At 48.3% G+C, this 19,062-nt stretch overlaps 15 non-coding genes across 15 annotated transcripts; all 15 read right to left on the reverse strand.

Moving 5' to 3' along the window:
* Positions 1–608: 608 nt before the first annotated feature.
* On the reverse strand, positions 609–681 carry TRNAV-AAC (transfer RNA valine (anticodon AAC)). The gene has a single exon. It is a non-coding gene; the product is annotated as a tRNA-Val (tRNA).
* A 1,521-nt stretch (positions 682–2,202) lies between these two features.
* On the reverse strand, positions 2,203–2,275 carry TRNAV-UAC (transfer RNA valine (anticodon UAC)). Its single transcript has one exon. It is a non-coding gene; the product is annotated as a tRNA-Val (tRNA).
* Positions 2,276–2,719: 444 nt separating this feature from the next.
* On the reverse strand, positions 2,720–2,791 carry TRNAP-UGG (transfer RNA proline (anticodon UGG)). The gene has a single exon. It is a non-coding gene; the product is annotated as a tRNA-Pro (tRNA).
* Positions 2,792–4,126: 1,335 nt separating this feature from the next.
* Positions 4,127–4,199, reverse strand: TRNAV-AAC (transfer RNA valine (anticodon AAC)). Its single transcript has one exon. It is a non-coding gene; the product is annotated as a tRNA-Val (tRNA).
* A 1,521-nt stretch (positions 4,200–5,720) lies between these two features.
* Positions 5,721–5,793, reverse strand: TRNAV-UAC (transfer RNA valine (anticodon UAC)). The gene has a single exon. It is a non-coding gene; the product is annotated as a tRNA-Val (tRNA).
* A 444-nt stretch (positions 5,794–6,237) lies between these two features.
* On the reverse strand, positions 6,238–6,309 carry TRNAP-UGG (transfer RNA proline (anticodon UGG)). The gene has a single exon. It is a non-coding gene; the product is annotated as a tRNA-Pro (tRNA).
* Positions 6,310–7,645: 1,336 nt separating this feature from the next.
* Positions 7,646–7,718, reverse strand: TRNAV-AAC (transfer RNA valine (anticodon AAC)). The gene has a single exon. It is a non-coding gene; the product is annotated as a tRNA-Val (tRNA).
* Positions 7,719–9,756: 2,038 nt separating this feature from the next.
* Positions 9,757–9,828, reverse strand: TRNAP-UGG (transfer RNA proline (anticodon UGG)). Its single transcript has one exon. It is a non-coding gene; the product is annotated as a tRNA-Pro (tRNA).
* Positions 9,829–11,164: 1,336 nt separating this feature from the next.
* TRNAV-AAC (transfer RNA valine (anticodon AAC)) lies at positions 11,165–11,237 on the reverse strand. The gene has a single exon. It is a non-coding gene; the product is annotated as a tRNA-Val (tRNA).
* A 1,521-nt stretch (positions 11,238–12,758) lies between these two features.
* On the reverse strand, positions 12,759–12,831 carry TRNAV-UAC (transfer RNA valine (anticodon UAC)). The gene has a single exon. It is a non-coding gene; the product is annotated as a tRNA-Val (tRNA).
* Positions 12,832–13,275: 444 nt separating this feature from the next.
* Positions 13,276–13,347, reverse strand: TRNAP-UGG (transfer RNA proline (anticodon UGG)). Its single transcript has one exon. It is a non-coding gene; the product is annotated as a tRNA-Pro (tRNA).
* A 1,336-nt stretch (positions 13,348–14,683) lies between these two features.
* Positions 14,684–14,756, reverse strand: TRNAV-AAC (transfer RNA valine (anticodon AAC)). The gene has a single exon. It is a non-coding gene; the product is annotated as a tRNA-Val (tRNA).
* Positions 14,757–16,277: 1,521 nt separating this feature from the next.
* On the reverse strand, positions 16,278–16,350 carry TRNAV-UAC (transfer RNA valine (anticodon UAC)). The gene has a single exon. It is a non-coding gene; the product is annotated as a tRNA-Val (tRNA).
* Positions 16,351–16,794: 444 nt separating this feature from the next.
* Positions 16,795–16,866, reverse strand: TRNAP-UGG (transfer RNA proline (anticodon UGG)). The gene has a single exon. It is a non-coding gene; the product is annotated as a tRNA-Pro (tRNA).
* A 1,336-nt stretch (positions 16,867–18,202) lies between these two features.
* On the reverse strand, positions 18,203–18,275 carry TRNAV-AAC (transfer RNA valine (anticodon AAC)). Its single transcript has one exon. It is a non-coding gene; the product is annotated as a tRNA-Val (tRNA).
* Between the last annotated feature and the right edge of the window lie 787 nt (positions 18,276–19,062).

Genomic DNA, 19,062 nt, shown 5'->3' on the forward strand with positions numbered 1-19,062 from the left:
CATGGTAGTTACAGTGATAAGGTGCAGCTCTAACAGAAGGCGTGACTGAGATGCCCCTTCCAGAAATACATGGAATGCTGATTGAGGGCCCAGCCGGAGGGTTGGTGGATTTCTTTTCATATGCTACAGCAGCTTGCAAAGATAGTGTTGTGGGGAGCTGGCTGTGCAAGCAGAGGAAGATTTAAGGGCAGAAAATAGACCTATCAGAAGTGCGATATGAACCCACAACTACATGAGCAAACCAGGATGCTTAGCTTAACTGAAGATCAAGCTCTCTTGAGGCTGCCGCCTTAGACCACTCGGCCATCCTGACAGCTGAGTCTGTGTTTAGGTCTGACTCCTCAGTCTGCACTTGTCGATGCTGCCGCTTGCAATGTTCCTATCAAGGTGACAGGTTTAAAGGCCCCACAATATAACATGGCCAAGAAAAAAAAAAGTAAAAAACAGAATAAGAAACCAGGCACATGCACGACTACGCAAAGATGCAGATAACTTTTTACCGGCCTGCAATAGTAATACAAGTTTTACACAGGTCACAAGTTTTTAAAGGCCATCCCTGAGTGAGACTAAGCTTTTAGGGAGCAAACACAAAAGCAGACACTGCCCATTGTTTCTGCCCGGTCTCGAACCGGGGACCTTTCGCGTGTTAGGCGAACGTGATAACCACTACACTACAGAAACAAGCATGAGGGCTTGACTGAAGGAGCAAAATTCCCCTCATATGTTTGCCCGATTGCCTCTATACTTGATCAGCAGTTGCTCGCAAAGCGAGGAGTAAGTGTGAAAATTGCAGCGTTGTCAGCCAGCAAGCGTACACTCAGATGTACTGAAAAGTCACAGCTGCGGGTAGAGACAAATATCTGATGCCTAAATGCCTGAAACCAGAGCCTGTGAAAGCATCACACAGAGCACACTGAAAGCAAGCAGGAAGGAAGCCAAGGCATGGTGATCCTTTTTTTCTCCTGAGGCTAAAAATATTTTGCACAACAATGCTTTGAGTGGAATGAGGAATCTTCAAGCTTTGTGTATTTTGAGTCAAATTTGTGTGTTTTCTGCTAAAAAGGGTGTGTTGGGGATTTGGACCCGGACACCAACGAGCGAGGGCACAGAAGCACCACTGCTCAGACCCTGCTCCTAGGGTTGAGGGCAGAGAGTGGGCGAATACATCGCAAGGCAAGAAAATGCACATGGTTCTCTCTTCTGCAATATGACTAGAGTCATTTCCATGGTCGTCATCGAACATGACATAAAACGCCTCTATCCTTTAGACCTTTTGGCCCATAATTACAAGAGGATGACTGAGTGAGACGCTCTGCCAAATTTGGCAGCCTCGCACTCAGTCATTTTCAAAATGCAGGGAAGCGCCGTATTTAGTAGAATACAGCGCACCCCTGTGCTTCCCTCTGCGCCAGCTCTAAATTAGCTGCCGAGCACCAACGCAGCCATCCTTGCGCCATGGTACAAGGATGGCTGCGTGGAGGGGGAAATTGTTTTTGTTCAGGAAGGCACACCTTCCTGCACAACAGAAATCTTCAGTGGCGATATGTTCGTGCAGCACACATAGAAAGAGCAAAAATGAGGAGAAATGAAAACATTTCTGCTCGTTTCTCCACTATAACGACACCCATTGTATGGCGCTTGGATTTTGGCGCTGCCACAGATTTACAAAAACTCGTAAAACTGGAGCAGCATCAAAATGCTATGGTGTTGCAGTGGCCCACCCAGAGCAACGCCCATTGCACGCCCCTTCCAGGGAAAGGGCTGCGTGTGAAGGGGCCGTATTTACAAGGTGGTGTTAAGCCACAAAACGTGGTTGAACGGCGTCTTGTAAATACGGCACAGTACATAGTGCCACCGGGGCGTCACTAAAGATGATGTGCCGGTGGCGATAGGGCCTTGTAAGTCTGGCCCTTTCTTTGCTCAAGGTGTATGTTCTTGGTGAAGGTAGGAAAGCCATTTTCGCTCTCATACCTTCCTTCCTTGGCTGGCTTGACCACAGTAGGCCCAGGCTTCAATGGAAAGGTCAAAAAGGGAGCAACTGACTGCCGTAAGGTGTATCGTCTTCTCTTGGTGAGTTGAGACCGATGCCCTTGGAGCGTAGTACCTCACGATGGTGAGGGATAGACACAGCCTCTTTAATTTCAATTTACCTGTCAGGTGAGGTGGTAAATGCAAATAATGTGATAAAGCACAGCAACTTGCTGTTTCTGCCTGGCCTCGAACCAGGGACCTTTCGCGTGTAAGGCAAACGTGATAACCACTACACTACAGAAACAGACATGCCTGCTTATTTGCTTCCTGTGGCTATGCATTGGACTGGAACCACTGCACTGGAAACAGACACACCTGCTTTCTTTATGTGGCTATGCTTTGGACTGGAATGCAAGGACTAAGGGACAATATTCATGACGCTCAAAGCTGAGCCTTTCTGACAGGATCTCTTCCTTTGGAAGAAAGGAACTGGGATCACTTTCATTCCAAGAGGTGATTTCAAAACCAGCCCTGCAATTACTTTGGAGAAGCACTGTGCATTTCATGTTCCAACGAGAAGTGCTGCTCCAACACAAAAAAGCAGTTAGAAAGAAATCCCGCACTCCTTCATCATGCCGAACTGCCTCGACACCAGTAGAAAGCATGCAATGCATTCCACCATGGCATCTTACAAGAGTGGAAAGCAGAAATACTCCTGTTTAAAAACAGATCGAACCTATGAAGGCACGGGCTCGTCCGGGATTTGAACCCGGGACCTCTCACACCCAAAGCGAGAATCATACCCCTAGACCAACGAGCCTGCTGCTGCAAAAGCCTTTCAAACATCTTCTGAAGTGTCTTTGTGAAAAAGCAGGGCCACTTGGAGACTCTCCTTCTAAGCGTGCCATAGCAATTGATGTTTTGTGCCAAGGGTTTTTTTTTTGCCTCTAGCAAGGCAAGAGGTAGTCAAGAAGCCCTATGCTAGCAAGCTGAACTGTGGCGCTGATGAGAAAAGCAGACCCTTTCTGGTAGTTGTACGCCTCCGCAGGACCTGGGCCCTTGCACCGTAGACTTCCAGACCAGAAGCACTGAAGGGCCTGCCATCTCTTGCGCCTGAGCCAGAGGAGCATGCCTCTTGTATTCAAGCACAATTGCTCGCTCAGTGCTCGATCAGGCGAGATTTATATGAGTGCCTCACAGGCCTGAAACACTCACCTGGGAGACGCGGGGTGGCTGAATTCCCAGAATGGCCTTCGATAGGAAAATCACCTCCTTTCCTCCCGACTCATTTCAGAATTGGGTGAAAATCGCAAGACAGTGTTCAGGGGTGCATGGGTACTGCCTACTCCCAGCTGCCTCTCTGTCTTCTTCATGTTAATTTCAAGTCACAAGGAGGGACCATTGCCATTCTGCTCCGCCCACCTAACCAGGAAACCCAGGTTGAGCTTGTCTGCCTGTTGTTGTTGCAGGGGCAGTGCCTTCTCTGCCCAAAAGTGGCAGGAGAGCCTCACTTCAAACGATGGAATCAACTGCTTAAGTAGAAACCAGCATGGTAGTTACAGTGATAAGGTGCAGCTCTAACAGAAGGCGTGACTGAGATGCCCCTTCCAGAAATACATGGAATGCTGATTGAGGGCCCAGCATAGGGTTGGTGGATTTCTTTTCATATGCTACAGCAGCTTGCAAAGATAGTGTTGTGGGGAGCTGGCTGTGCAAGCAGAGGAAGATTTAAGGGCAGAAAATAGACCTATCAGAAGTGCGATATGAACCCACAACTACATGAGCAAACCAGGATGCTTAGCTTAACTGAAGATCAAGCTCTCTTGAGGCTGCCGCCTTAGACCACTCGGCCATCCTGACAGCTGAGTCTGTGTTTAGGTCTGACTCCTCAGTCTGCACTTGTCGATGCTGCCGCTTGCAATGTTCCTATCAAGGTGACAGGTTTAAAGGCCCCACAATATAACATGGCCAAGAAAAAAAAAAGTAAAAAACAGAATAAGAAACCAGGCACATGCACGACTACGCAAAGATGCAGATAACTTTTTACCGGCCTGCAATAGTAATACAAGTTTTACACAGGTCACAAGTTTTTAAAGGCCATCCCTGAGTGAGACTAAGCTTTTAGGGAGCAAACACAAAAGCAGACACTGCCCATTGTTTCTGCCCGGTCTCGAACCGGGGACCTTTCGCGTGTTAGGCGAACGTGATAACCACTACACTACAGAAACAAGCATGAGGGCTTGACTGAAGGAGCAAAATTCCCCTCATATGTTTGCCCGATTGCCTCTATACTTGATCAGCAGTTGCTCGCAAAGCGAGGAGTAAGTGTGAAAATTGCAGCGTTGTCAGCCAGCAAGCGTACACTCAGATGTACTGAAAAGTCACAGCTGCGGGTAGAGACAAATATCTGATGCCTAAATGCCTGAAACCAGAGCCTGTGAAAGCATCACACAGAGCACACTGAAAGCAAGCAGGAAGGAAGCCAAGGCATGGTGATCCTTTTTTTCTCCTGAGGCTAAAAATATTTTGCACAACAATGCTTTGAGTGGAATGAGGAATCTTCAAGCTTTGTGTATTTTGAGTAAAATTTGTGTGTTTTCTGCTAAAAAGGGTGTGTTGGGGATTTGGACCCGGACACCAACGAGCGAGGGCACAGAAGCACTACTGCTCAGACCCTGCTCCTAGGGTTGAGGGCAGAGAGTGGGCGAATACATCGCAAGGCAAGAAAATGCACATGGTTCTCTCTTCTGCAATATGACTAGAGTCATTTCCATGGTCGTCATCGAACATGACATAAAACGCCTCTATCCTTTAGACCTTTTGGCCCATAATTACAAGAGGATGACTGAGTGAGACGCTCTGCCAAATTTGGCAGCCTCGCACTCAGTCATTTTCAAAATGCAGGGAAGCGCCGTATTTAGTAGAATACAGCGCACCCCTGTGCTTCCCTCTGCGCCAGCTCTAAATTAGCTGCCGAGCACCAACGCAGCCATCCTTGCGCCATGGTACAAGGATGGCTGCGTGGAGGGGGAAATTGTTTTTGTTCAGGAAGGCACACCTTCCTGCACAACAGAAATCTTCAGTGGCGATATGTTCGTGCAGCACACATAGAAAGAGCAAAAATGAGGAGAAATGAAAACATTTCTGCTCGTTTCTCCACTATAACGACACCCATTGTATGGCGCTTGGATTTTGGCGCTGCCACAGATTTACAAAAACTCGTAAAACTGGAGCAGCATCAAAATGCTATGGTGTTGCAGTGGCCCACCCAGAGCAACGCCCATTGCACGCCCCTTCCAGGGAAAGGGCTGCGTGTGAAGGGGCCGTATTTACAAGGTGGTGTTAAGCCACAAAACGTGGTTGAACGGCGTCTTGTAAATACGGCACAGTACATAGTGCCACCGGGGCGTCACTAAAGATGATGTGCCGGTGGCGATAGGGCCTTGTAAGTCTGGCCCTTTCTTTGCTCAAGGTGTATGTTCTTGGTGAAGGTAGGAAAGCCATTTTCGCTCTCATACCTTCCTTCCTTGGCTGGCTTGACCACAGTAGGCCCAGGCTTCAATGGAAAGGTCAAAAAGGGAGCAACTGACTGCCGTAAGGTGTATCGTCTTCTCTTGGTGAGTTGAGACCGATGCCCTTGGAGCGTAGTACCTCACGATGGTGAGGGATAGACACAGCCTCTTTAATTTCAATTTACCTGTCAGGTGAGGTGGTAAATGCAAATAATGTGATAAAGCACAGCAACTTGCTGTTTCTGCCTGGCCTCGAACCAGGGACCTTTCGCGTGTAAGGCGAACGTGATAACCACTACACTACAGAAACAGACATGCCTGCTTATTTGCTTCATGTGGCTATGCATTGGACTGGAACCACTGCACTGGAAACAGACACACCTGCTTTCTTTATGTGGCTATGCTTTGGACTGGAATGCAAGGACTAAGGGACAATATTCATGACGCTCAAAGCTGAGCCTTTCTGACAGGATCTCTTCCTTTGGAAGAAAGGAACTGGGATCACTTTCATTCCAAGAGGTGATTTCAAAACCAGCCCTGCAATTACTTTGGAGAAGCACTGTGCATTTCATGTTCCAACGAGAAGTGCTGCTCCAACACAAAAAAGCAGTTAGAAAGAAATCCCGCACTCCTTCATCATGCCGAACTGCCTCGACACCAGAAGAAAGCATGCAATGCATTCCACCATGGCATCTTACAAGAGTGGAAAGCAGAAATACTCCTGTTTAAAAACAGATCGAACCTATGAAGGCACGGGCTCGTCCGGGATTTGAACCCGGGACCTCTCACACCCAAAGCGAGAATCATACCCCTAGACCAACGAGCCTGCTGCTGCAAAAGCCTTTCAAACATCTTCTGAAGTGTCTTTGTGAAAAAGCAGGGCCACTTGGAGACTCTCCTTCTAAGCGTGCCATAGCAATTGATGTTTTGTGCCAAGGGGTTTTTTTTTGCCTCTAGCAAGGCAAGAGGTAGTCAAGAAGCCCTATGCTAGCAAGCTGAACTGTGGCGCTGATGAGAAAAGCAGACCCTTTCTGGTAGTTGTACGCCTCCGCAGGACCTGGGCCCTTGCACCGTAGACTTCCAGACCAGAAGCACTGAAGGGCCTGCCATCTCTTGCGCCTGAGCCAGAGGAGCATGCCTCTTGTATTCAAGCACAATTGCTCGCTCAGTGCTCGATCAGGCGAGATTTATATGAGTGCCTCACAGGCCTGAAACACTCACCTGGGAGACGCGGGGTGGCTGAATTCCCAGAATGGCCTTCGATAGGAAAATCACCTCCTTTCCTCCCGACTCATTTCAGAATTGGGTGAAAATCGCAAGACAGTGTTCAGGGGTGCATGGGTACTGCCTACTCCCAGCTGCCTCTCTGTCTTCTTCATGTTAATTTCAAGTCACAAGGAGGGACCATTGCCATTCTGCTCCGCCCACCTAACCAGGAAACCCAGGTTGAGCTTGTCTGCCTGTTGTTGTTGCAGGGGCAGTGCCTTCTCTGCCCAAAAGTGGCAGGAGAGCCTCACTTCAAACGATGGAATCAACTGCTTAAGTAGAAACCAGCATGGTAGTTACAGTGATAAGGTGCAGCTCTAACAGAAGGCGTGACTGAGATGCCCCTTCCAGAAATACATGGAATGCTGATTGAGGGCCCAGCCGGAGGGTTGGTGGATTTCTTTTCATATGCTACAGCAGCTTGCAAAGATAGTGTTGTGGGGAGCTGGCTGTGCAAGCAGAGGAAGATTTAAGGGCAGAAAATAGACCTATCAGAAGTGCGATATGAACCCACAACTACATGAGCAAACCAGGATGCTTAGCTTAACTGAAGATCAAGCTCTCTTGAGGCTGCCGCCTTAGACCACTCGGCCATCCTGACAGCTGAGTCTGTGTTTAGGTCTGACTCCTCAGTCTGCACTTGTCGATGCTGCCGCTTGCAATGTTCCTATCAAGGTGACAGGTTTAAAGGCCCCACAATATAACATGGCCAAGAAAAAAAAAAGTAAAAAACAGAATAAGAAACCAGGCACATGCACGACTACGCAAAGATGCAGATAACTTTTTACCGGCCTGCAATAGTAATACAAGTTTTACACAGGTCACAAGTTTTTAAAGGCCATCCCTGAGTGAGACTAAGCTTTTAGGGAGCAAACACAAAAGCAGACACTGCCCATTGTTTCTGCCCGGTCTCGAACCGGGGACCTTTCGCGTGTTAGGCGAACGTGATAACCACTACACTACAGAAACAAGCATGAGGGCTTGACTGAAGGAGCAAAATTCCCCTCATATGTTTGCCCGATTGCCTCTATACTTGATCAGCAGTTGCTCGCAAAGCGAGGAGTAAGTGTGAAAATTGCAGCGTTGTCAGCCAGCAAGCGTACACTCAGATGTACTGAAAAGTCACAGCTGCGGGTAGAGACAAATATCTGATGCCAAAATGCCTGAAACCAGAGCCTGTGAAAGCATCACACAGAGCACACTGAAAGCAAGCAGGAAGGAAGCCAAGGCATGGTGATCCTTTTTTTCTCCTGAGGCTAAAAATATTTTGCACAACAATGCTTTGAGTGGAATGAGGAATCTTCAAGCTTTGTGTATTTTGAGTAAAATTTGTGTGTTTTCTGCTAAAAAGGGTGTGTTGGGGATTTGGACCCGGACACCAACGAGCGAGGGCACAGAAGCACCACTGCTCAGACCCTGCTCCTAGGGTTGAGGGCAGAGAGTGGGCGAATACATCGCAAGGCAAGAAAATGCACATGGTTCTCTCTTCTGCAATATGACTAGAGTCATTTCCATGGTCGTCATCGAACATGACATAAAACGCCTCTATCCTTTAGACCTTTTGGCCCATAATTACAAGAGGATGACTGAGTGAGACGCTCTGCCAAATTTGGCAGCCTCGCACTCAGTCATTTTCAAAATGCAGGGAAGCGCCGTATTTAGTAGAATACAGCGCACCCCTGTGCTTCCCTCTGCGCCAGCTCTAAATTAGCTGCCGAGCACCAACGCAGCCATCCTTGCGCCATGGTACAAGGATGGCTGCGTGGAGGGGGAAATTGTTTTTGTTCAGGAAGGCACACCTTCCTGCACAACAGAAATCTTCAGTGGCGATATGTTCGTGCAGCACACATAGAAAGAGCAAAAATGAGGAGAAATGAAAACATTTCTGCTCGTTTCTCCACTATAACGACACCCATTGTATGGCGCTTGGATTTTGGCGCTGCCACAGATTTACAAAAACTCGTAAAACTGGAGCAGCATCAAAATGCTATGGTGTTGCAGTGGCCCACCCAGAGCAACGCCCATTGCACGCCCCTTCCAGGGAAAGGGCTGCGTGTGAAGGGGCCGTATTTACAAGGTGGTGTTAAGCCACAAAACGTGGTTGAACGGCGTCTTGTAAATACGGCACAGTACATAGTGCCACCGGGGCGTCACTAAAGATGATGTGCCGGTGGCGATAGGGCCTTGTAAGTCTGGCCCTTTCTTTGCTCAAGGAGTATGTTCTTGGTGAAGGTAGGAAAGCCATTTTCGCTCTCATACCTTCCTTCCTTGGCTGGCTTGACCACAGTAGGCCCAGGCTTCAATGGAAAGGTCAAAAAGGGAGCAACTGACTGCCGTAAGGTGTATCGTCTTCTCTTGGTGAGTTGAGACCGATGCCCTTGGAGCGTAGTACCTCACGATGGTGAGGGATAGACACAGCCTCTTTAATTTCAATTTACCTGTCAGGTGAGGTGGTAAATGCAAATAATGTGATAAAGCACAGCAACTTGCTGTTTCTGCCTGGCCTCGAACCAGGGACCTTTCGCGTGTAAGGCTAACGTGATAACCACTACACTACAGAAACAGACATGCCTGCTTATTTGCTTCATGTGGCTATGCATTGGACTGGAACCACTGCACTGGAAACAGACACACCTGCTTTCTTTATGTGGCTATGCTTTGGACTGGAATGCAAGGACTAAGGGACAATATTCATGACGCTCAAAGCTGAGCCTTTCTGACAGGATCTCTTCCTTTGGAAGAAAGGAACTGGGATCACTTTCATTCCAAGAGGTGATTTCAAAACCAGCCCTGCAATTACTTTGGAGAAGCACTGTGCATTTCATGTTCCAACGAGAAGTGCTGCTCCAACACAAAAAAGCAGTTAGAAAGAAATCCCGCACTCCTTCATCATGCCGAACTGCCTCGACACCAGTAGAAAGCATGCAATGCATTCCACCATGGCATCTTACAAGAGTGGAAAGCAGAAATACTCCTGTTTAAAAACAGATCGAACCTATGAAGGGACGGGCTCGTCCGGGATTTGAACCCGGGACCTCTCACACCCAAAGCGAGAATCATACCCCTAGACCAACGAGCCTGCTGCTGCAAAAGCCTTTCAAACATCTTCTGAAGTGTCTTTGTGAAAAAGCAGGGCCACTTGGAGACTCTCCTTCTAAGCGTGCCATAGCAATTGATGTTTTGTGCCAAGGGGTTTTTTTTTGCCTCTAGCAAGGCAAGAGGTAGTCAAGAAGCCCTATGCTAGCAAGCTGAACTGTGGCGCTGATGAGAAAAGCAGACCCTTTCTGGTAGTTGTACGCCTCCGCAGGACCTGGGCCCTTGCACCGTAGACTTCCAGACCAGAAGCACTGAAGGGCCTGCCATCTCTTGCGCCTGAGCCAGAGGAGCATGCCTCTTGTATTCAAGCACAATTGCTCGCTCAGTGCTCGATCAGGCGAGATTTATATGAGTGCCTCACAGGCCTGAAACACTCACCTGGGAGACGCGGGGTGGCTGAATTCCCAGAATGGCCTTCGATAGGAAAATCACCTCCTTTCCTCCCGACTCATTTCAGAATTGGGTGAAAATCGCAAGACAGTGTTCAGGGGTGCATGGGTACTGCCTACTCCCAGCTGCCTCTCTGTCTTCTTCATGTTAATTTCAAGTCACAAGGAGGGACCATTGCCATTCTGCTCCGCCCACCTAACCAGGAAACCCAGGTTGAGCTTGTCTGCCTGTTGTTGTTGCAGGGGCAGTGCCTTCTCTGCCCAAAAGTGGCAGGAGAGCCTCACTTCAAACGATGGAATCAACTGCTTAAGTAGAAACCAGCATGGTAGTTACAGTGATAAGGTGCAGCTCTAACAGAAGGCGTGACTGAGATGCCCCTTCCAGAAATACATGGAATGCTGATTGAGGGCCCAGCCGGAGGGTTGGTGGATTTCTTTTCATATGCTACAGCAGCTTGCAAAGATAGTGTTGTGGGGAGCTGGCTGTGCAAGCAGAGAAAGATTTAAGGGCAGAAAATAGACCTATCAGAAGTGCGATATGAACCCACAACTACATGAGCAAACCAGGATGCTTAGCTTAACTGAAGATCAAGCTCTCTTGAGGCTGCCGCCTTAGACCACTCGGCCATCCTGACAGCTGAGTCTGTGTTTAGGTCTGACTCCTCAGTCTGCACTTGTCGATGCTGCCGCTTGCAATGTTCCTATCAAGGTGACAGGTTTAAAGGCCCCACAATATAACATGGCCAAGAAAAAAAAAAGTAAAAAACAGAATAAGAAACCAGGCACATGCACGACTACGCAAAGATGCAGATAACTTTTTACCGGCCTGCAATAGTAATACAAGTTTTACACAGGTCACAAGTTTTTAAAGGCCATCCCTGAGTGAGACTAAGCTTTTAGGGAGCAAACACAAAAGCAGACACTGCCCATTGTTTCTGCCCGGTCTCGAACCGGGGACCTTTTGCGTGTTAGGCGAACGTGATAACCACTACACTACAGAAACAAGCATGAGGGCTTGACTGAAGGAGCAAAATTCCCCTCATATGTTTGCCCGATTGCCTCTATACTTGATCAGCAGTTGCTCGCAAAGCGAGGAGTAAGTGTGAAAATTGCAGCGTTGTCGGCCAGCAAGCGTACACTCAGATGTACTGAAAAGTCACAGCTGCGGGTAGAGACAAATATCTGATGCCTAAATGCCTGAAACCAGAGCCTGTGAAAGCATCACACAGAGCACACTGAAAGCAAGCAGGAAGGAAGCCAAGGCATGGTGATCCTTTTTTTCTCCTGAGGCTAAAAATATTTTGCACAACAATGCTTTGAGTGGAATGAGGAATCTTCAAGCTTTGTGTATTTTGAGTAAAATTTGTGTGTTTTCTGCTAAAAAGGGTGTGTTGGGGATTTGGACCCGGACACCAACGAGCGAGGGCACAGAAGCACCACTGCTCAGACCCTGCTCCTAGGGTTGAGGGCAGAGAGTGGGCGAATACATCGCAAGGCAAGAAAATGCACATGGTTCTCTCTTCTGCAATATGACTAGAGTCATTTCCATGGTCGTCATCGAACATGACATAAAACGCCTCTATCCTTTAGACCTTTTGGCCCATAATTACAAGAGGATGACTGAGTGAGACGCTCTGCCAAATTTGGCAGCCTCGCACTCAGTCATTTTCAAAATGCAGGGAAGCGCCGTATTTAGTAGAATACAGCGCACCCCTGTGCTTCCCTCTGCGCCAGCTCTAAATTAGCTGCCGAGCACCAACGCAGCCATCCTTGCGCCATGGTACAAGGATGGCTGCGTGGAGGGGGAAATTGTTTTTGTTCAGGAAGGCACACCTTCCTGCACAACAGAAATCTTCAGTGGCGATATGTTCGTGCAGCACACATAGAAAGAGCAAAAATGAGGAGAAATGAAAACATTTCTGCTCGTTTCTCCACTATAACGACACCCATTGTATGGCGCTTGGATTTTGGCGCTGCCACAGATTTACAAAAACTCGTAAAACTGGAGCAGCATCAAAATGCTATGGTGTTGCAGTGGCCCACCCAGAGCAACGCCCATTGCACGCCCCTTCCAGGGAAAGGGCTGCGTGTGAAGGGGCCGTATTTACAAGGTGGTGTTAAGCCACAAAACGTGGTTGAACGGCGTCTTGTAAATACGGCACAGTACATAGTGCCACCGGGGCGTCACTAAAGATGATGTGCCGGTGGCGATAGGGCCTTGTAAGTCTGGCCCTTTCTTTGCTCAAGGTGTATGTTCTTGGTGAAGGTAGGAAAGCCATTTTCGCTCTCATACCTTCCTTCCTTGGCTGGCTTGACCACAGTAGGCCCAGGCTTCAATGGAAAGGTCAAAAAGGGAGCAACTGACTGCCGTAAGGTGTATCGTCTTCTCTTGGTGAGTTGAGACCGATGCCCTTGGAGCGTAGTACCTCACGATGGTGAGGGATAGACACAGCCTCTTTAATTTCAATTTACCTGTCAGGTGAGGTGGTAAATGCAAATAATGTGATAAAGCACAGCAACTTGCTGTTTCTGCCTGGCCTCGAACCAGGGACCTTTCGCGTGTAAGGCGAACGTGATAACCACTACACTACAGAAACAGACATGTCTGCTTATTTGCTTCATGTGGCTATGCATTGGACTGGAACCACTGCACTGGAAACAGACACACCTGCTTTCTTTATGTGGCTATGCTTTGGACTGGAATGCAAGGACTAAGGGACAATATTCATGACGCTCAAAGCTGAGCCTTTCTGACAGGATCTCTTCCTTTGGAAGAAAGGAACTGGGATCACTTTCATTCCAAGAGGTGATTTCAAAACCAGCCCTGCAATTACTTTGGAGAAGCACTGTGCATTTCATGTTCCAACGAGAAGTGCTGCTCCAACACAAAAAAGCAGTTAGAAAGAAATCCCGCACTCCTTCATCATGCCGAACTGCCTCGACACCAGTAGAAAGCATGCAATGCATTCCACCATGGCATCTTACAAGAGTGGAAAGCAGAAATACTCCTGTTTAAAAACAGATCGAACCTATGAAGGCACGGGCTCGTCCGGGATTTGAACCCGGGACCTCTCACACCCAAAGCGAGAATCATACCCCTAGACCAACGAGCCTGCTGCTGCAAAAGCCTTTCAAACATCTTCTGAAGTGTCTTTGTGAAAAAGCAGGGCCACTTGGAGACTCTCCTTCTAAGCGTGCCATAGCAATTGATGTTTTGTGCCAAGGGTTTTTTTTTTGCCTCTAGCAAGGCAAGAGGTAGTCAAGAAGCCCTATGCTAGCAAGCTGAACTGTGGCGCTGATGAGAAAAGCAGACCCTTTCTGGTAGTTGTACGCCTCCGCAGGACCTGGGCCCTTGCACCGTAGACTTCCAGACCAGAAGCACTGAAGGGCCTGCCATCTCTTGCGCCTGAGCCAGAGGAGCATGCCTCTTGTATTCAAGCACAATTGCTCGCTCAGTGCTCGATCAGGCGAGATTTATATGAGTGCCTCACAGGCCTGAAACACTCACCTGGGAGACGCGGGGTGGCTGAATTCCCAGAATGGCCTTCGATAGGAAAATCACCTCCTTTCCTCCCGACTCATTTCAGAATTGGGTGAAAATCGCAAGACAGTGTTCAGGGGTGCATGGGTACTGCCTACTCCCAGCTGCCTCTCTGTCTTCTTCATGTTAATTTCAAGTCACAAGGAGGGACCATTGCCATTCTGCTCCGCCCACCTAACCAGGAAACCCAGGTTGAGCTTGTCTGCCTGTTGTTGTTGCAGGGGCAGTGCCTTCTCTGCCCAAAAGTGGCAGGAGAGCCTCACTTCAAACGATGGAATCAACTGCTTAAGTAGAAACCAGCATGGTAGTTACAGTGATAAGGTGCAGCTCTAACAGAAGGCGTGACTGAGATGCCCCTTCCAGAAATACATGGAATGCTGATTGAGGGCCCAGCCGGAGGGTTGGTGGATTTCTTTTCATATGCTACAGCAGCTTGCAAAGATAGTGTTGTGGGGAGCTGGCTGTGCAAGCAGAGGAAGATTTAAGGGCAGAAAATAGACCTATCAGAAGTGCGATATGAACCCACAACTACATGAGCAAACCAGGATGCTTAGCTTAACTGAAGATCAAGCTCTCTTGAGGCTGCCGCCTTAGACCACTCGGCCATCCTGACAGCTGAGTCTGTGTTTAGGTCTGACTCCTCAGTCTGCACTTGTCGATGCTGCCGCTTGCAATGTTCCTATCAAGGTGACAGGTTTAAAGGCCCCACAATATAACATGGCCAAGAAAAAAAAAAGTAAAAAACAGAATAAGAAACCAGGCACATGCACGACTACGCAAAGATGCAGATAACTTTTTACCGGCCTGCAATAGTAATACAAGTTTTACACAGGTCACAAGTTTTTAAAGGCCATCCCTGAGTGAGACTAAGCTTTTAGGGAGCAAACACAAAAGCAGACACTGCCCATTGTTTCTGCCCGGTCTCGAACCGGGGACCTTTCGCGTGTTAGGCGAACGTGATAACCACTACACTACAGAAACAAGCATGAGGGCTTGACTGAAGGAGCAAAATTCCCCTCATATGTTTGCCCGATTGCCTCTATACTTGATCAGCAGTTGCTCGCAAAGCGAGGAGTAAGTGTGAAAATTGCAGCGTTGTCAGCCAGCAAGCGTACACTCAGATGTACTGAAAAGTCACAGCTGCGGGTAGAGACAAATATCTGATGCCTAAATGCCTGAAACCAGAGCCTGTGAAAGCATCACACAGAGCACACTGAAAGCAAGCAGGAAGGAAGCCAAGGCATGGTGATCCTTTTTTTCTCCTGAGGCTAAAAATATTTTGCACAACAATGCTTTGAGTGGAATGAGGAATCTTCAAGCTTTGTGTATTTTGAGTAAAATTTGAGTGTTTTCTGCTAAAAAGGGTGTGTTGGGGATTTGGACCCGGACACCAACGAGCGAGGGCACAGAAGCACCACTGCTCAGACCCTGCTCCTAGGGTTGAGGGCAGAGAGTGGGCGAATACATCGCAAGGCAAGAAAATGCACATGGTTCTCTCTTCTGCAATATGACTAGAGTCATTTCCATGGTCGTCATCGAACATGACATAAAACGCCTCTATCCTTTAGACCTTTTGGCCCATAATTACAAGAGGATGACTGAGTGAGACGCTCTGCCAAATTTGGCAGCCTCGCACTCAGTCATTTTCAAAATGCAGGGAAGCGCCGTATTTAGTAGAATACAGCGCACCCCTGTGCTTCCCTCTGCGCCAGCTCTAAATTAGCTGCCGAGCACCAACGCAGCCATCCTTGCGCCATGGTACAAGGATGGCTGCGTGGAGGGGGAAATTGTTTTTGTTCAGGAAGGCACACCTTCCTGCACAACAGAAATCTTCAGTGGCGATATGTTCGTGCAGCACACATAGAAAGAGCAAAAATGAGGAGAAATGAAAACATTTCTGCTCGTTTCTCCACTATAACGACACCCATTGTATGGCGCTTGGATTTTGGCGCTGCCACAGATTTACAAAAACTCGTAAAACTGGAGCAGCATCAAAATGCTATGGTGTTGCAGTGGCCCACCCAGAGCAACGCCCATTGCACGCCCCTTCCAGGGAAAGGGCTGCGTGTGAAGGGGCCGTATTTACAAGGTGGTGTTAAGCCACAAAACGTGGTTGAACGGCGTCTTGTAAATACGGCACAGTACATAGTGCCACCGGGGCGTCACTAAAGATGATGTGCCGGTGGCGATAGGGCCTTGTAAGTCTGGCCCTTTCTTTGCTCAAGGTGTATGTTCTTGGTGAAGGTAGGAAAGCCATTTTCGCTCTCATACCTTCCTTCCTTGGCTGGCTTGACCACAGTAGGCCCAGGCTTCAATGGAAAGGTCAAAAAGGGAGCAACTGACTGCCGTAAGGTGTATCGTCTTCTCTTGGTGAGTTGAGACCGATGCCCTTGGAGCGTAGTACCTCACGATGGTGAGGGATAGACACAGCCTCTTTAATTTCAATTTACCTGTCAGGTGAGGTGGTAAATGCAAATAATGTGATAAAGCACAGCAACTTGCTGTTTCTGCCTGGCCTCGAACCAGGGACCTTTCGCGTGTAAGGCGAACGTGATAACCACTACACTACAGAAACAGACATGCCTGCTTATTTGCTTCATGTGGCTATGCATTGGACTGGAACCACTGCACTGGAAACAGACACACCTGCTTTCTTTATGTGGCTATGCTTTGGACTGGAATGCAAGGACTAAGGGACAATATTCATGACGCTCAAAGCTGAGCCTTTCTGACAGGATCTCTTCCTTTGGAAGAAAGGAACTGGGATCACTTTCATTCCAAGAGGTGATTTCAAAACCAGCCCTGCAATTACTTTGGAGAAGCACTGTGCATTTCATGTTCCAACGAGAAGTGCTGCTCCAACACAAAAAAGCAGTTAGAAAGAAATCCCGCACTCCTTCATCATGCCGAACTGCCTCGACACCAGTAGAAAGCATGCAATGCATTCCACCATGGCATCTTACAAGAGTGGAAAGCAGAAATACTCCTGTTTAAAAACAGATCGAACCTATGAAGGCACGGGCTCGTCCGGGATTTGAACCCGGGACCTCTCACACCCAAAGCGAGAATCATACCCCTAGACCAACGAGCCTGCTGCTGCAAAAGCCTTTCAAACATCTTCTGAAGTGTCTTTGTGAAAAAGCAGGGCCACTTGGAGACTCTCCTTCTAAGCGTGCCATAGCAATTGATGTTTTGTGCCAAGGGTTTTTTTTTTGCCTCTAGCAAGGCAAGAGGTAGTCAAGAAGCCCTATGCTAGCAAGCTGAACTGTGGCGCTGATGAGAAAAGCAGACCCTTTCTGGTAGTTGTACGCCTCCGCAGGACCTGGGCCCTTGCACTGTAGACTTCCAGACCAGAAGCACTGAAGGGCCTGCCATCTCTTGCGCCTGAGCCAGAGGAGCATGCCTCTTGTATTCAAGCACAATTGCTCGCTCAGTGCTCGATCAGGCGAGATTTATATGAGTGCCTCACAGGCCTGAAACACTCACCTGGGAGACGCGGGGTGGCTGAATTCCCAGAATGGCCTTCGATAGGAAAATCACCTCCTTTCCTCCCGACTCATTTCAGAATTGGGTGAAAATCGCAAGACAGTGTTCAGGGGTGCATGGGTACTGCCTACTCCCAGCTGCCTCTCTGTCTTCTTCATGTTAATTTCAAGTCACAAGGAGGGACCATTGCCATTCTGCTCCGCCCACCTAACCAGGAAACCCAGGTTGAGCTTGTCTGCCTGTTGTTGTTGCAGGGGCAGTGCCTTCTCTGCCCAAAAGTGGCAGGAGAGCCTCACTTCAAACGATGGAATCAACTGCTTAAGTAGAAACCAGCATGGTAGTTACAGTGATAAGGTGCAGCTCTAACAGAAGGCGTGACTGAGATGCCCCTTCCAGAAATACATGGAATGCTGATTGAGGGCCCAGCCGGAGGGTTGGTGGATTTCTTTTCATATGCTACAGCAGCTTGCAAAGATAGTGTTGTGGGGAGCTGGCTGTGCAAGCAGAGGAAGATTTAAGGGCAGAAAATAGACCTATCAGAAGTGCGATATGAACCCACAACTACATGAGCAAACCAGGATGCTTAGCTTAACTGAAGATCAAGCTCTCTTGAGGCTGCCGCCTTAGACCACTCGGCCATCCTGACAGCTGAGTCTGTGTTTAGGTCTGACTCCTCAGTCTGCACTTGTCGATGCTGCCGCTTGCAATGTTCCTATCAAGGTGACAGGTTTAAAGGCCCCACAATATAACATGGCCAAGAAAAAAAAAAGTAAAAAACAGAATAAGAAACCAGGCACATGCACGACTACGCAAAGATGCAGATAACTTTTTACCGGCCTGCAATAGTAATACAAGTTTTACACAGGTCACAAGTTTTTAAAGGCCATCCCTGAGTGAGACTAAGCTTTTAGGGAGCAAACACAAAAGCAGACACTGCCCATTGTTTCTGCCCGGTCTCGAACCGGGGACCTTTCGCGTGTTAGGCGAACGTGATAACCACTACACTACAGAAACAAGCATGAGGGCTTGACTGAAGGAGCAAAATTCCCCTCATATGTTTGCCCGATTGCCTCTATACTTGATCAGCAGTTGCTCGCAAAGCGAGGAGTAAGTGTGAAAATTGCAGCGTTGTCAGCCAGCAAGCGTACACTCAGATGTACTGAAAAGTCACAGCTGCGGGTAGAGACAAATATCTGATGCCTAAATGCCTGAAACCAGAGCCTGTGAAAGCATCACACAGAGCACACTGAAAGCAAGCAGGAAGGAAGCCAAGGCATGGTGATCCTTTTTTTCTCCTGAGGCTAAAAATATTTTGCACAACAATGCTTTGAGTGGAATGAGGAATCTTCAAGCTTTGTGTATTTTGAGTAAAATTTGAGTGTTTTCTGCTAAAAAGGGTGTGTTGGGGATTTGGACCCGGACACCAACGAGCGAGGGCACAGAAGCACCACTGCTCAGACCCTGCTCCTAGGGTTGAGGGCAGAGAGTGGGCGAATACATCGCAAGGCAAGAAAATGCACATGGTTCTCTCTTCTGCAATATGACTAGAGTCATTTCCATGGTCGTCATCGAACATGACATAAAACGCCTCTATCCTTTAGACCTTTTGGCCCATAATTACAAGAGGATGACTGAGTGAGACGCTCTGCCAAATTTGGCAGCCTCGCACTCAGTCATTTTCAAAATGCAGGGAAGCGCCGTATTTAGTAGAATACAGCGCACCCCTGTGCTTCCCTCTGCGCCAGCTCTAAATTAGCTGCCGAGCACCAACGCAGCCATCCTTGCGCCATGGTACAAGGAT

Source organism: Pleurodeles waltl, chromosome 10 (genome assembly GCF_031143425.1).
Source record: "Pleurodeles waltl isolate 20211129_DDA chromosome 10, aPleWal1.hap1.20221129, whole genome shotgun sequence".
In the NCBI taxonomy this organism is placed as follows: Eukaryota; Metazoa; Chordata; class Amphibia; order Caudata; family Salamandridae; genus Pleurodeles; species Pleurodeles waltl.